The sequence below is a fragment of the Molossus molossus genome, unplaced genomic scaffold, assembly GCF_014108415.1.
Source record: "Molossus molossus isolate mMolMol1 unplaced genomic scaffold, mMolMol1.p scaffold_m16_p_6, whole genome shotgun sequence".
NCBI classification, from domain to species: domain Eukaryota; kingdom Metazoa; phylum Chordata; class Mammalia; order Chiroptera; family Molossidae; genus Molossus; species Molossus molossus.
Genome location: NW_023425399.1, coordinates 62,903,207 through 62,915,308, shown reverse-complemented (window position 1 = coordinate 62,915,308; position 12,102 = coordinate 62,903,207). Strand labels below are relative to the sequence as shown.

Here is a 12,102-nt window from a genome sequence, read left to right as displayed (position 1 = left end):
GGCACATGCTACAATATGAATGAACCTTTAAGATATTATGCTTAGTGAAATAAGCCAGTCACAAAAGTATAACTAGTGTGTATAATTCATGTTACATTAGTTACCAGAATAGTCAAATTCATAATGAGAGAAAATAAAATGGTGGTTGACAGGGGCTGGAGGAGGGGAAAATGTGGAGTTAATATTTAATAGGTTCAGAGTTTCATTGGGAAGAAGAAAAAGTTCTGGAAATGGATGGTGGTGATGGTTGCACAATAATGTGAATGCACTTAATGCCACTAAACTATATTTTTGAAAATGGTAAATTTTATATGCATTTACCACAATAATTAAAAAATTATTGTTAGGCCTGGCCCGTTTGGCTCAGCAGTTAGAATGTCAGCTGGCAGAACAGAGAGTCCCAGGTTCGGTTCCCACTAAGGGCACATACCTTGGTTGCAGTTTGTTCCCGGCCCCAGTTGGGGTCATGTGGGTGGCAGCCACACGATGTATATCTCTCACATCAATGTTTCTCTCTCTCTCTTCCTCCCTCTTTTCCTCCCGCTCTATCTGATAAATGCAAAAATGTTCTCAAGTGAGGATTAAAAAATATATATATAGTTAGTATATGAAAGGTTAAAGTTGGTGGTGCACGGGTAGGCTAAATAGTAATCACAGATAGTGAATAAGGAAAAATTGAATTTATTTCAAGGAAAGGAGATGGGGAGTGGGGATATTCAAAGGGAAGGCAACGCAGCTCTGAGCCAAGGAGTATTGGGTCAGTGATGGCAGCCTCTTGGAGCTGGAGTCTCTTTCTTATATGCAGCCACTGGCAGGAAGCTTTTGTCATCAGTGGATTTTGGGGGCTTAGTTGATGGGCTTGGGCAGAGGGTTGGGTCTACAGGAATGTGGATGTGTGAATGGGTGCTTCTTTGGCGGTTTTATTTTCTTATGTGGTTTGATTCCTGGTGTCCAGCATTTCCTGTCTGACAAGTCTTCCTGGTCATTGTTCTCCTGTGGCAGAAGCTTACAAAATGGCTGTTAAGAATTATATTGCTGGGTCTCCGAGAAGTCTGAGGAAGAGGGCGGCGGCGGTTGTGGTGACTGAGCGGAGCCCAGTGACAGGATGGCTGGGCACAGATTGGTATTAGGAGACCTGCACATCCCACACCGGTGCAACAGTTTGCCAGCTAAGTTCAAAAAACTGCTGGTACTGGGAAAGATTCAGCATATTCTCTGCACTGGAAATCTTTGCACCAAAGAGGGTTATGACTATCTCAAGACTCTGGCTGGTGATGTTCACATTGTGAGAGGAGACTTCGATGAGAATCTGAATTATCCAGAACAGAAAGTTGTGACTGTTGGGCAATTCAAAATTGGTTTGATCCATGGACATCAAGTTATTCCATGGGGAGATATGGCCAGCTTAGCCCTATTGTAGAGGCAGTTTGATGTGGACATTCTTATCTCAGGACACACACACAAATTTGAAGCATTTGAGCATGAAAATAGATTCTACATTAACCTAGGTTCTGCCACTGGAGCGTATAATGCCTTGGAAACAAACATTATTCCTTCATTTGTGTTGATGGATATCCAGGCTTCTACAGTTGTCACTTATGTGTATCAGCTAATTGGAGATGATGTGAAAGTAGAATGAATGGAATACAAAAAATCTTAAAGCCAGGCCTGTCTTGGTTTTTCTGTTTTTTTTTGTTTTGTTTTGTTCTGTTTTTTTGTTTGTTTTGTTTTTTAATTCCCCTGTTCAAGTAATTAAACATTTAAGAGCCACAACATTGTATCACTTTTATAATATTTTTCAGTAAAATATATCATCTTCTGTTAATACAATGTCTAAGCTTCTTGTAAACTATAAGAAATTATTTAGTTTAAATTTATGATTTCTATGAAAAAATGTCCACCACACAGTAAATGGTCATGTTAAGAAAAACTTATCCTTGTAAATATCTTCAAAGTTGATATTTAGAACTTTATTATAAAAGTAGTGCATGAGGAAAAAGAATCTGGACTTTCTTGTATACATTTTTCTCTTCTCCAGTAATAAAGTTGCCTTTCATTTAAAAATAATAATAATAATAATTATTATTATTATATTGCCTTGTAAGTCCTACAATATATATGTTTATTTGTCTACAATGGGCAGGGTGAGAACGAAGTACTCCTGAAGAAGGGAGAAAAGAACACAGATCAGGGTGCTAAACTTTAGAGACAAAGCATTCTTCCTAGTTCACTAATAAGATATGGCAAACAGAAGAGTTTTTTTTGAAAAATCTTATGACTTCAATGGCTCAGCACTGGCAATGGACCAGGATCTAGGGTTGGAATACAAGGTAGAACAAATACATAACTTTAGGTGATCCAAAACTAGGAGGTCTTGGGGAGGTTCCACACAAGAGCCTTCAAGGGGGGTTCCCAAGATGTAAAACTGGGCCACATGCAAACACCAAGGCTAAATAGGCCTTGATTGAATCAAGGAGAGAGGGAGTTAAATCGGGGACTGGATGGGAAATGGTAGCAAACCCAATCACATTTGTGGTATATGTCTATGGACTACTTCACTGTATGATTTTTCTTAATCCTAGAAAAATGGAAGAAATGAGATCAGTCCTTGAAATTAAGTTGGAATGATATATTGGTCACCTTGGCCTGTAGCTTAATCATGAGATTCTGCTGAAACTCAAAACAACTGTACACCAAAGATCAGTCAATGAGACAAGGACTATGGCTGTCCCCATTCGAAGATGAGGAAACTGAAGCTGAGAGACCATATGCAACTAGCTGAAGGCCTTGTTGGCCATACTATTTAGTTCTTAAGGTGCAGCAAGAATTAGTAAGTCCTCTAGGAAAGTATCATCTGATTGAATAAGAGGGTGAGGGACTGGTGAGTGTCACATATTTCTGCCTTTCCCAACAAACAAGACACCAAAAATATCAACTTTTTAGGTCCCCACAAATACAAGTTTGAATGTCAACAGAGAACTGTAGCTGCATCAAAACCTTACGCGGCCCTGGCCAAGTGACTCAGTTGGTTGGAGCATTGTCCTGTGTGCTAAAGGGTTGCTGGTTTGATTCCTGGTCAAAGTACATGCCCCAGTTTGGGGTTTGATCCCTGGGGTTGGGGTGTAGTAGGCAGCCAATCAACAATGTTTCTCTCTCCCTCTCCCTTCCTCTCTCTCTAAAAATCAATAAAAAATATTTTAAAATAAATATCCTTTAGTGAGAATTTTAAAAAAAGGTATGCAGTTTTTCAGAGTCAGTCACCTGAAATTTCTGAACAGGGGAGAGAAAGGTAACTTCCAAGCCATAGTCTGATGAGCAAGTAGGACAAGAACAAGAAAGGCTGGACTTCCGGTCAAGATGGCAGCATAAATAAATGTGGTCTCGCCTCCTTCCACAACCACATTAAATTACAACTAAACTACATAACAACCATTATTCAGAACCACCTGAAATCAAGCAGAATAGAAGTCCTACAACTACGAAATTAAAGAAGAAGCCACGCTGAGACTGGTAGGAGGGGTGGAGGCGCAGACAGGTCTGGTCCCACACCCACATGTGTTGGATAAAAGTCAGAAGGATACCTCGGCTGTGAAGGTCCTCCTTGAGGTGTGAGGGGTCCCCCTCCCACACCAGGCGCCCAGCTCAGGGCTCCAGTGCCAGGAAGGAAAGTCCCCCTCACTTCGGGCTGTAAAAATCAGCAGGAAATGAGGCTGAGGGAGACTGAGGCTTCTGGAACCCCAGGCAGCTCCTCTTAAAGTGCCCACTCACAGACTTACTTGAACTTGCTCCCTCTGAGCTCCAGCGTGGGTGAGGCAGCTCGAAAGGCACCAGAGATATAAGGAGAAGAACTGAGTTGTTTGCCATTGGGGCGAGGGCTGGAGAGACAGCTTTCTCCTGGACAGATGTGCTATCAGAGGCCTTTGTTCTTTTGGTGAGCACTGCCCTGGGATGGCAGACAGCTGTCATATCCGGGACTCCAGCAACTTGGCTCACACGGTTTGCCCCGCCTTGGTGATTCCCTGAGGCCCTTGCCCCACCCAACTTTCAGGCTCACCCAATCTGTTGCCAGGTGCTTTATCATAAGAATGGCCTGTCTTGGATCCTGCTTCAGATTTTCCTAAATTCTCTCAAACAAGCAGCATCTGGTCTCAGTGAACCCCATACCTCTCATTAAGTGGCCCCAAGCCTGGCACTAGAAGCTGCCAGCCTTGGTTCACAACTTGTTTTTTCCTGGGCACCTCCAAGCCCAGCACAAGAAGCAGCCATCCACAGACTGCTTTGTAGCTTATGCCTGGTGGCCCCAGATAGAACACAGGCAGTAGCTGACCTTGCCCCTGACAGAGCGAGCACACCCAGTCGACAGCTTTAGAACACTGATGCACCACCACCCAACCACCTCAACAAGTGACACCATCAAGGAATAGACTCAATGGGTACCAGACCCTTGCTGAAGTAAGTCTTGCTCTCTGTGTGGTGGGTCACTGCACAGCTGATCCTTCAAGGTAGTCAGAGGTCGATGGATAGTGGGCACAGCCAGTCCTTGCAGCTGATCAGCCTAAGTAGAATCCTCTCATTGATGTATCAACATCAATCAAGACTCAATTACAACAGAAGGGTGTAAAGTCTACATGTGGGGTGCACCTTGAGGGCCCAGCTGGCAGACGATGGAGGCTGTGCCACTGGACCCTACAGGACACCTACTACAATAGGCCACCTTAGCAAGCCCAAGAGACATAACAACTCTACCTAATACATAGAAACAAACACAGGGAGGCAGCCAAAACCAGGAGACAAAGAAACATGTTCCAAAAGAAAGAACAGAACAAAACTTCAGGAAAAGAACTAAACAAAATGGAGATAAGCAATCTAAAAGATGCAGAGTTAAAATCACTGCTTTTTAGGATGCCCAATGAATTTAGTGAGAACTTCAGTGAACTTAATGAGGGCCTCCAGAGCATAAAAAAGGACTAGTCAGAAACAAAGGAGGCACTAACTAAAATAAAGAATAATTTACAGAGATTCAATAGTAGAGTAGGTAAAGCTAAGAAGCAAACCATCAATTTGAAATCTAAGGAAGCAAAAAACACCCAATTAGATCAGCAAAAAGAAAAAAGAATCCAAAAAAATGAGGATAGTGTAAGGAGCCTCTGGGATAACTTCAAGTGTACCAATATTTGCATCATGGGGATGCCAGAAGGAAGAGGAGGAGGAGGAGAAGGAGAAGGAGAAGAAGAAGAAATTGAAAACCTATTTGAAACAATAATGACAGAAAACTTCCCTAAATTGGTGAAGGAAACAGACATACAAGTCCAGGAAGCACAGAGTCCCAAACAATATGAACCCCAAGAGGCCCACACCAAGACACATCATCATCAAAATGCAAAAGGTTCAAGACAAAGAGAGAATCTTAAAAGCAGCAAGAGAAAGCAGTTAGTTACCTACAAGGGAGCTCTCATAAGACTGTCAGCTGATTTCTTAAAAGAAACTTTGCAGGCCAGAAGGGAGTGGCAAGAAATATTCAGAGTGATGAAAAGCAAGAACCTACAACCAAGATTACTCTATCCTGCAGAGCTGTCATTTAGAATCAATGGCCATATAAAGAGTTCCCAGATAAGAAAAAGCTAAAGGAGTTCATTACCACCAAACCATTATTATATGGAATGTTGAAGGGTTTTCTTGAAGAAAAAGAAGATAAAAAATATAAACAAACAAAATGGCAATAAATACATATCTATCAACAATTGAATCTACAAATGAACAAGCAGAACAGGAGCATTCTCATAGATACAGAAAACATTTTGTTGCCCTGGCTGGTTTGGCTCAGTGGTTAGAGCGTTGGCCTGTAGTCCAGAGAGACCCGGGTTTGGTTCCCGCTAAGGGCATGTACTTCGGTTGCAGTTTGTCCCTGGCCCTGGTTGGGTCGTGTGGGTGGCAGCCAGTCGATGTGTCCCTTTCACGTCGATGTTTCTCTCTCTCTCTTCCTCTCTCTCCCTCCTGCTCTGTCTGAATAAAAAATGGAAAAATGTCCTCGGTGAGGATAAAAAAAAGAAAACATTTTGTTGGTTGGCAGATGGGAAGGGGTTGGGAGAATGGGGGGAAAAGGTGAAAGGAATAAGAAGTACAAATTGGTTGCTAGACTGACAAACCTCAAAGGGAAGGGAGGTGGGGGGGGGGGGAGAAATAAACCAAAGAACTTCTATGCATATATGCATAACCAATGGACACAGACAACAGTGTGGGGAAAGACAGGAAGGGGGGGCGGGAGCAGGGAGGAGGGGGTCAATAGAAAAAAAAGGAGGAACATCTGTAATACATTCAACAATAAAGATAAGTTAAAAAAAAAAAAGAACAAGAAAGGCCCTCAAAGCCAACTGTGAAAATGCCAAGTGCCACAACTCAATTTTATCAGATGGTCAGTGTGGTGTATGAGCACCTAGGCATGACCTAAAGGCCTAAAACGGGGCTGCTAGAAACTAGAAACCATACAGACCCATTTCAATCACAGCTACCCACTTATTGTGTCACTGGGAGTGAGGGAGAGAGAGAGAAAGAAATATCAATGTGAGAGAGACACATTGATTGGTTGTCTCCTGCATGACCCCAACCAGGGTTGGGTATCGAACCTGCAACCCAGGTGTGTGCTCTTTATTGGGAATTGAACCAGAGACCCTTCAGTCCTTGGGCCAATGCTCCAACTGCTGAACCAAACCAGCCAGGTTATAATTTTGAATTTTAAATAATTGTCATAATTTCTAATTTACTTTCAATCCATGTTTAATGTACATGGACCCGTTTGAACATATATTTGAATGTGATTGTTTTTCACTTTTATTTCACTTAAGCATTTCCATGTAAGCTAATTTAAAGCAATTTAATAAGATTCACTGAGGGCCTGAGTTCTTTCCTGGTCTATAGGTTTGCCTCTAGGGAAACAGTTTAGCAGGGTGAATAGATTTCCTATAAACACATCTGTTAATCCATCACCATTGACTCATAATCACAGCTTACTGTGAAAGGTCTCCTAAAACAGTACACCTGGAGTTTGTCTGCAGGTCTGGCCATGCAATGAACATGCACCATCACTCCTTGAGGCCTTGTGTTTCCGTGTCCAGCCCTGCGTCTGCAGGCCACTCTGCCACTGATCATTCTATCACGTCTGTCTGTCCAGAGGAGTAGGAATGTGTATGAAGAATTTCTGCACCATATTTACTTAAATTATATTTATAGACTACAGAGATGATGTTTATTTACTTGCACAATGTCTTTCTACAAGTATCCTCATGAGAAAATTACACAATTGACATCCTTTAGTTTTCAGTGAATTCAAATGGACCTCCTAGGGTTAGGGAGCTTAGCTGCCTTCTGGGCGTGTTGTGTAATACTTGTATCAGTGCTTCTCAAACCAGCTTGCTTCCAGTCCCCTGGAGGGCTTTTCAAAGCACAGATTGCTGGGCGCCATCCCAGCATTTCTGATTCAGGAGCCTAAGAATTTTCATTTCTGACATATGCCAATGCCACTGGTCGGGAGGCCACATGACATAGACAAAGTTTGTAGTGAAAGCACATACAAAACTCACAGATTTGCATTAAATAACAATTGCTTCTTTTCAAATTTCCTTATCTTAAGTAGAATACATATACATATTACACTGTAATGAAAAAGTTTAAAAATAGAAGGGGTGGCATTTTGAGATTTTCAAAATTTCATGTAACAAGAAAGTATGATTATTTCCATAGAAGACACCTTTGTATTGAAAGAAAAGGGAGCAATGAACTTAAGAGACCTGTGTTCTGAATCCCTTGAGATCCTGCTAAATAGCCAACAAATCAGACAAGGCTGAAGAGAGGCTGTGGGATCTGATTAGGGCACTGTGACCAGTCCCTTGTCCTTTCCTGACTAGCAGCAGTGTTTATAGCATGACATCAAGAATGCAAAGTAGCTGAAAAGGACAGCAATTAAAAGACACTGAATTATAATTCTAAAAATCATTTCTATCTTTGGGTATGTCCAGGTGACATCTAGGATACCTCTTTTCTGATATTTTCTCTTTCCTTGCAGGGGAGAAATAAAGAAATCTCTGTTTTTATAAAATTAATGAACAATGATATTGATCTTTTTGGTAAGGTTCAAGTGTGAGACATGTAGTGTCTGAACCAGATCAACCACTTATGGGGTATGTTCTTTTTTTTTTTTTTTTTTTATCCTCACCCAAGGACATTTTTCCATTTTTTGTTTAGGTACAGTGGGAGGGAGAGAGAGAGAGAGAAACATCGATGTGAAAGGGACACATCGAGTGGCCACCACCTGCACAACCAACCAGAGCCAAGGACAAACTGCAAATGAGGTATGCGCCCTTAGTGGGAACCGAACCTGGGTCTCTCTGGACCACAGGCCAAAGTTCTAACTGCTGAGCCAAACTGGCCAGGGCTTGTGGGGTATGTTCTTAAGTCAAGGGAGGGAAAGGTTTCCTGGAAGCTCCCCAGATGGCTTGTCTTGTCTTTGATTAAAAGCCTTTCCTTGAGCCTGGCTGTTGTGGCTCAGTGGATTGAGCATTGTCCCATGGACTGAGAGGTCCCCATTCAATTCCAGGTCAAGGCAGGTTGCAGGCTTAATTCCCAGTAAAGGGCATGCAAGAGGCAGCTGATTGATGTTTCTCTCTCACCTTGTTGTTTCTATCTCTCTTGCCCTTCCTCTCTCTCTAAAAAATCAATGAAAACATATATTTTTAAAAAGATTAATGCAAACAAGTAAGATAATGATTTTCCAACCTGCTTATTCCGGTACAGGGTCATGGGTGGCCAGAGCAGAATCCGACAACTCAGTGTGCAAGAGGCAACCCACTCTGGACAGGACACCTTTCCATCACAAAGCACACTCACATCCGTGCTCACTGTAAGACAGTGTAGACACACAAGTCCATATAACTGTATCACAGAGACATGGTCAGGGGTAACATGCAAATTTCACACAGGCAGTGGCCCCAGACAGGAATCTCTCTTTTTTAATTTCTCATCAGCATTATAATGAAAAAATGTTGACCAGAACAATTTGAGGACCTTCTCTATAGGGTCCACACACTGCAGTGGTCACAGATGCTTCTTTACTCCAGGTAGCTCTTGATCACTGAAGGGGCCAGACTAAATCTTGAGCCTGCAGCTGTGCAGACCACCATGAATGCTTGGAAAAAAGACCAAAGTTCCTTTTACTAGATTAGTAACACTTTCTTTATATTTTCATAAGTGGAAGCTTATTCCTTTATTACATGAATTGATTAGGATATGAGTAGTATTCAAATAGTTACTAGGTTATCCAGTCTTGTGGATAATACAACAAAAGGGAGAGAGCCCTTCTGATGGGAGTCTATATAAGCACTAAAGCGTGCCATAGTGTGCCCAGTTTTCATCAATAATGTATTTTCTAGTTTCTCAGTTTCCCAAAAGCAAAAAGTCACTGACAAAGCTAAATGGATAACTATTATGGGTAAGATTTATCTGCAGAGAAATCAGGGTGATGTAGTAGAGTAAGAACACGTTTAACCTGAATGTAATCAAGTTTTAACATCTAACTTCCAGATTACTGGAAATACAGGGGAAAGAGGAGCGGGCTAAACAGCATCTCAAGAAAACAGAGAATTCTTGAAAGTGGAAGATTAAAGAAAACAGCAGGTCACCTCAACTCATTGTTAAGAATAAAATGGAGGAGAGGAGTACAGTTTCAGATTAAAAGGAAAAAAAATTAAAACAACCAAGTGTTAAGATTTTGTAAACCATCTGTCAGAGACAATTTTGGTGCTTCGGAGAAATTTTTACATAGGTTGGGTATTCAAGGATGCTAATTAGGGTTGGTGTCATAATGCTACTATAGTTTTGTAAGAAAATGTCCTAATTTTTAAAAAATACATTCTAAGTATTTAAAGATGAGTTGACATGTCTATAACAGAAAACTTTCCCAAAAAAAGAAAATATGTTGAATATTTATTATCAAATCAAGGGAATAGGTAGCTTCCACTATATTCTTCTTTGTGCTTTTCTGATGTTTAAATTTTTCAAAATAAAAGGTTAAAAATATATTAGATATCAAATTTATGTCTAAAGAATTTTCTGGCTTTTTCATTTATTGGCTGTATGAACATGTGTAAGTCATTTAAATTTTGAGTCTCTTATCAAGAAACTCCCAGAGAACAAAAGCCCAGGCCTAGATGGCTTCACGGGGAAGTTTTACCAAACATTCAGAGAAAATCTAACACCCATTCTCCTCAAACTATTCCAAAAAATTCAAGAAGAGGATGACTTCCAAACTCGTTTTATGAGGCCAGCATTATCCTAATTCCAAAACCAGATAAAGACACTACAAAGAAAGAAAACTACAGGTCAATATCCCTGATAAACATAAATGCCAAAATCCTTAACAAAATACTAGCAAATCGGATCCAGCAATACATTAAAGAAATTACTCACCATGACCAAGTGGGATTCATCCCCGGGATGCAAAGCTGGTACAATATTTGCAAATCAATAAATGTGATACACCACATAAACAAAATGAAAGATAAAAAACATATGATCTTATCAATAGTCGCAGAAAAAGCATTCGACAAAATCCAGCACCCATTTCTGATAAAAACACTCAGCAATGTGGGAATAGAGGGATCATATCTTGACATAATAAAGGCCATATATGAAGGACCTACAGCCAACATCATACTCAATGGGCAAAAACTAAAAACATTTCCCTTAAGAACAGGAATAAGATAGGCATGCCCACTTTCACTGCTCTTATTTAACATAGTACTGAAAGTCTTAGCCACAGCAATTAGACATGAAGAAAACATAGAAGGAATCCAAATTGGAAAGGAGGAAGTGAAACCGTCATTATTTACAGATGACATGATATTGTACATAGAAAACCCTAAAGACTTCATAAAAAATCTACTGGATTTAGCCCTGGCCAGTTTGGCTCAGCGGTTAGAGCGTCGGCCTGCGGTCCGGAGAGACCCGGGTTCGGTTCCCGCTAAGGGCACGTACTTCGGTTGCAGTTTGTCCCTCGCGCGGGTGGCAGCCACTCGATGTGTCCCTTCACGTCGATGTTTCTCTCTCTCTCTCCCTGTTCCTCTCTCTCCCTCCCACTCTATCTGTACAAAAAATGGAAAAATATCCTCGGGTGAGGATAAAAAAAAAAAAAAAAAATCTACTGGATTTAATAAATAAATTTGGCAAAGCAGGAGGATATAAAATTAACATCAAGAAATCGATGGCATTCTTGCACACCAAAAACAAACTCAATGAAAGAGAAAATAAAAAAGCAATCCCATTTACCACTGCGGCAAAAAAAATTAAGATACCTAGAAAAAAACATAACCAAAGAAGTAAAGGACCTATTCACAGCAAACAACAGGTCACTGAAAAATGGAATAGAGGAAGATATAAAAAAGTGGAAACATATACCTTGTTCATGGATTGGAGAAATTAACATCATTAAAATGTCCATACTACCCAAAGCAATCTCTAGATTCAATGCAATCCCCATCAAAATATCAGTGACATATTTCACAGAACTAGAGCAAATACTCAAAACATTTATATAGAACCAAAAAAAGACCCCGAATAGCTACAGCAATCTTGAAAAAGAGGAACAAAGTAGGAGAGATCACAATACCGGATATCAGGTTATCCTACAAAGCCAATATAATTAAAACAGCCTGGTACTGGCACAAGAACAGACATATAGATCAATGGAACAGAACAGAGAACCCAGAAATTGACCCAAGTCATTATGCTTAATTAATATTTGACAAAGGTGGCAAGAGCATACAGTGAAGCCAAGACAGCCTCTTCAATAAATGGCATTGGGAAAATTGGACAGCTACATGCAAAACAAATGAAGCTAGACCACCAACTTACACCATACACAAGAATAAACTCAAAATGGATAAAAAACTTAAAGGTGACTCACGAATCCATACAAATCCTAGATGAAAATGCAGGCAACAAAATTTCAGACATCACACTCAGCAGAATTTTCACTGATACAATGTCTAAGGAAAGAGAAAAAAAGGAAAAAAAAATGAACACATGGGACTACATCAAACTAAAAAGCTTCTG

General features: G+C 40.6%; 1 pseudogene; it reads left to right on the top strand.

Moving 5' to 3' along the window:
- Positions 1-1,105: 1,105 nt before the first annotated feature.
- On the top strand, positions 1,106-1,660 carry LOC118618144 (annotated as a pseudogene).
- The last annotated feature ends 10,442 nt before the right edge of the window (positions 1,661-12,102 follow it).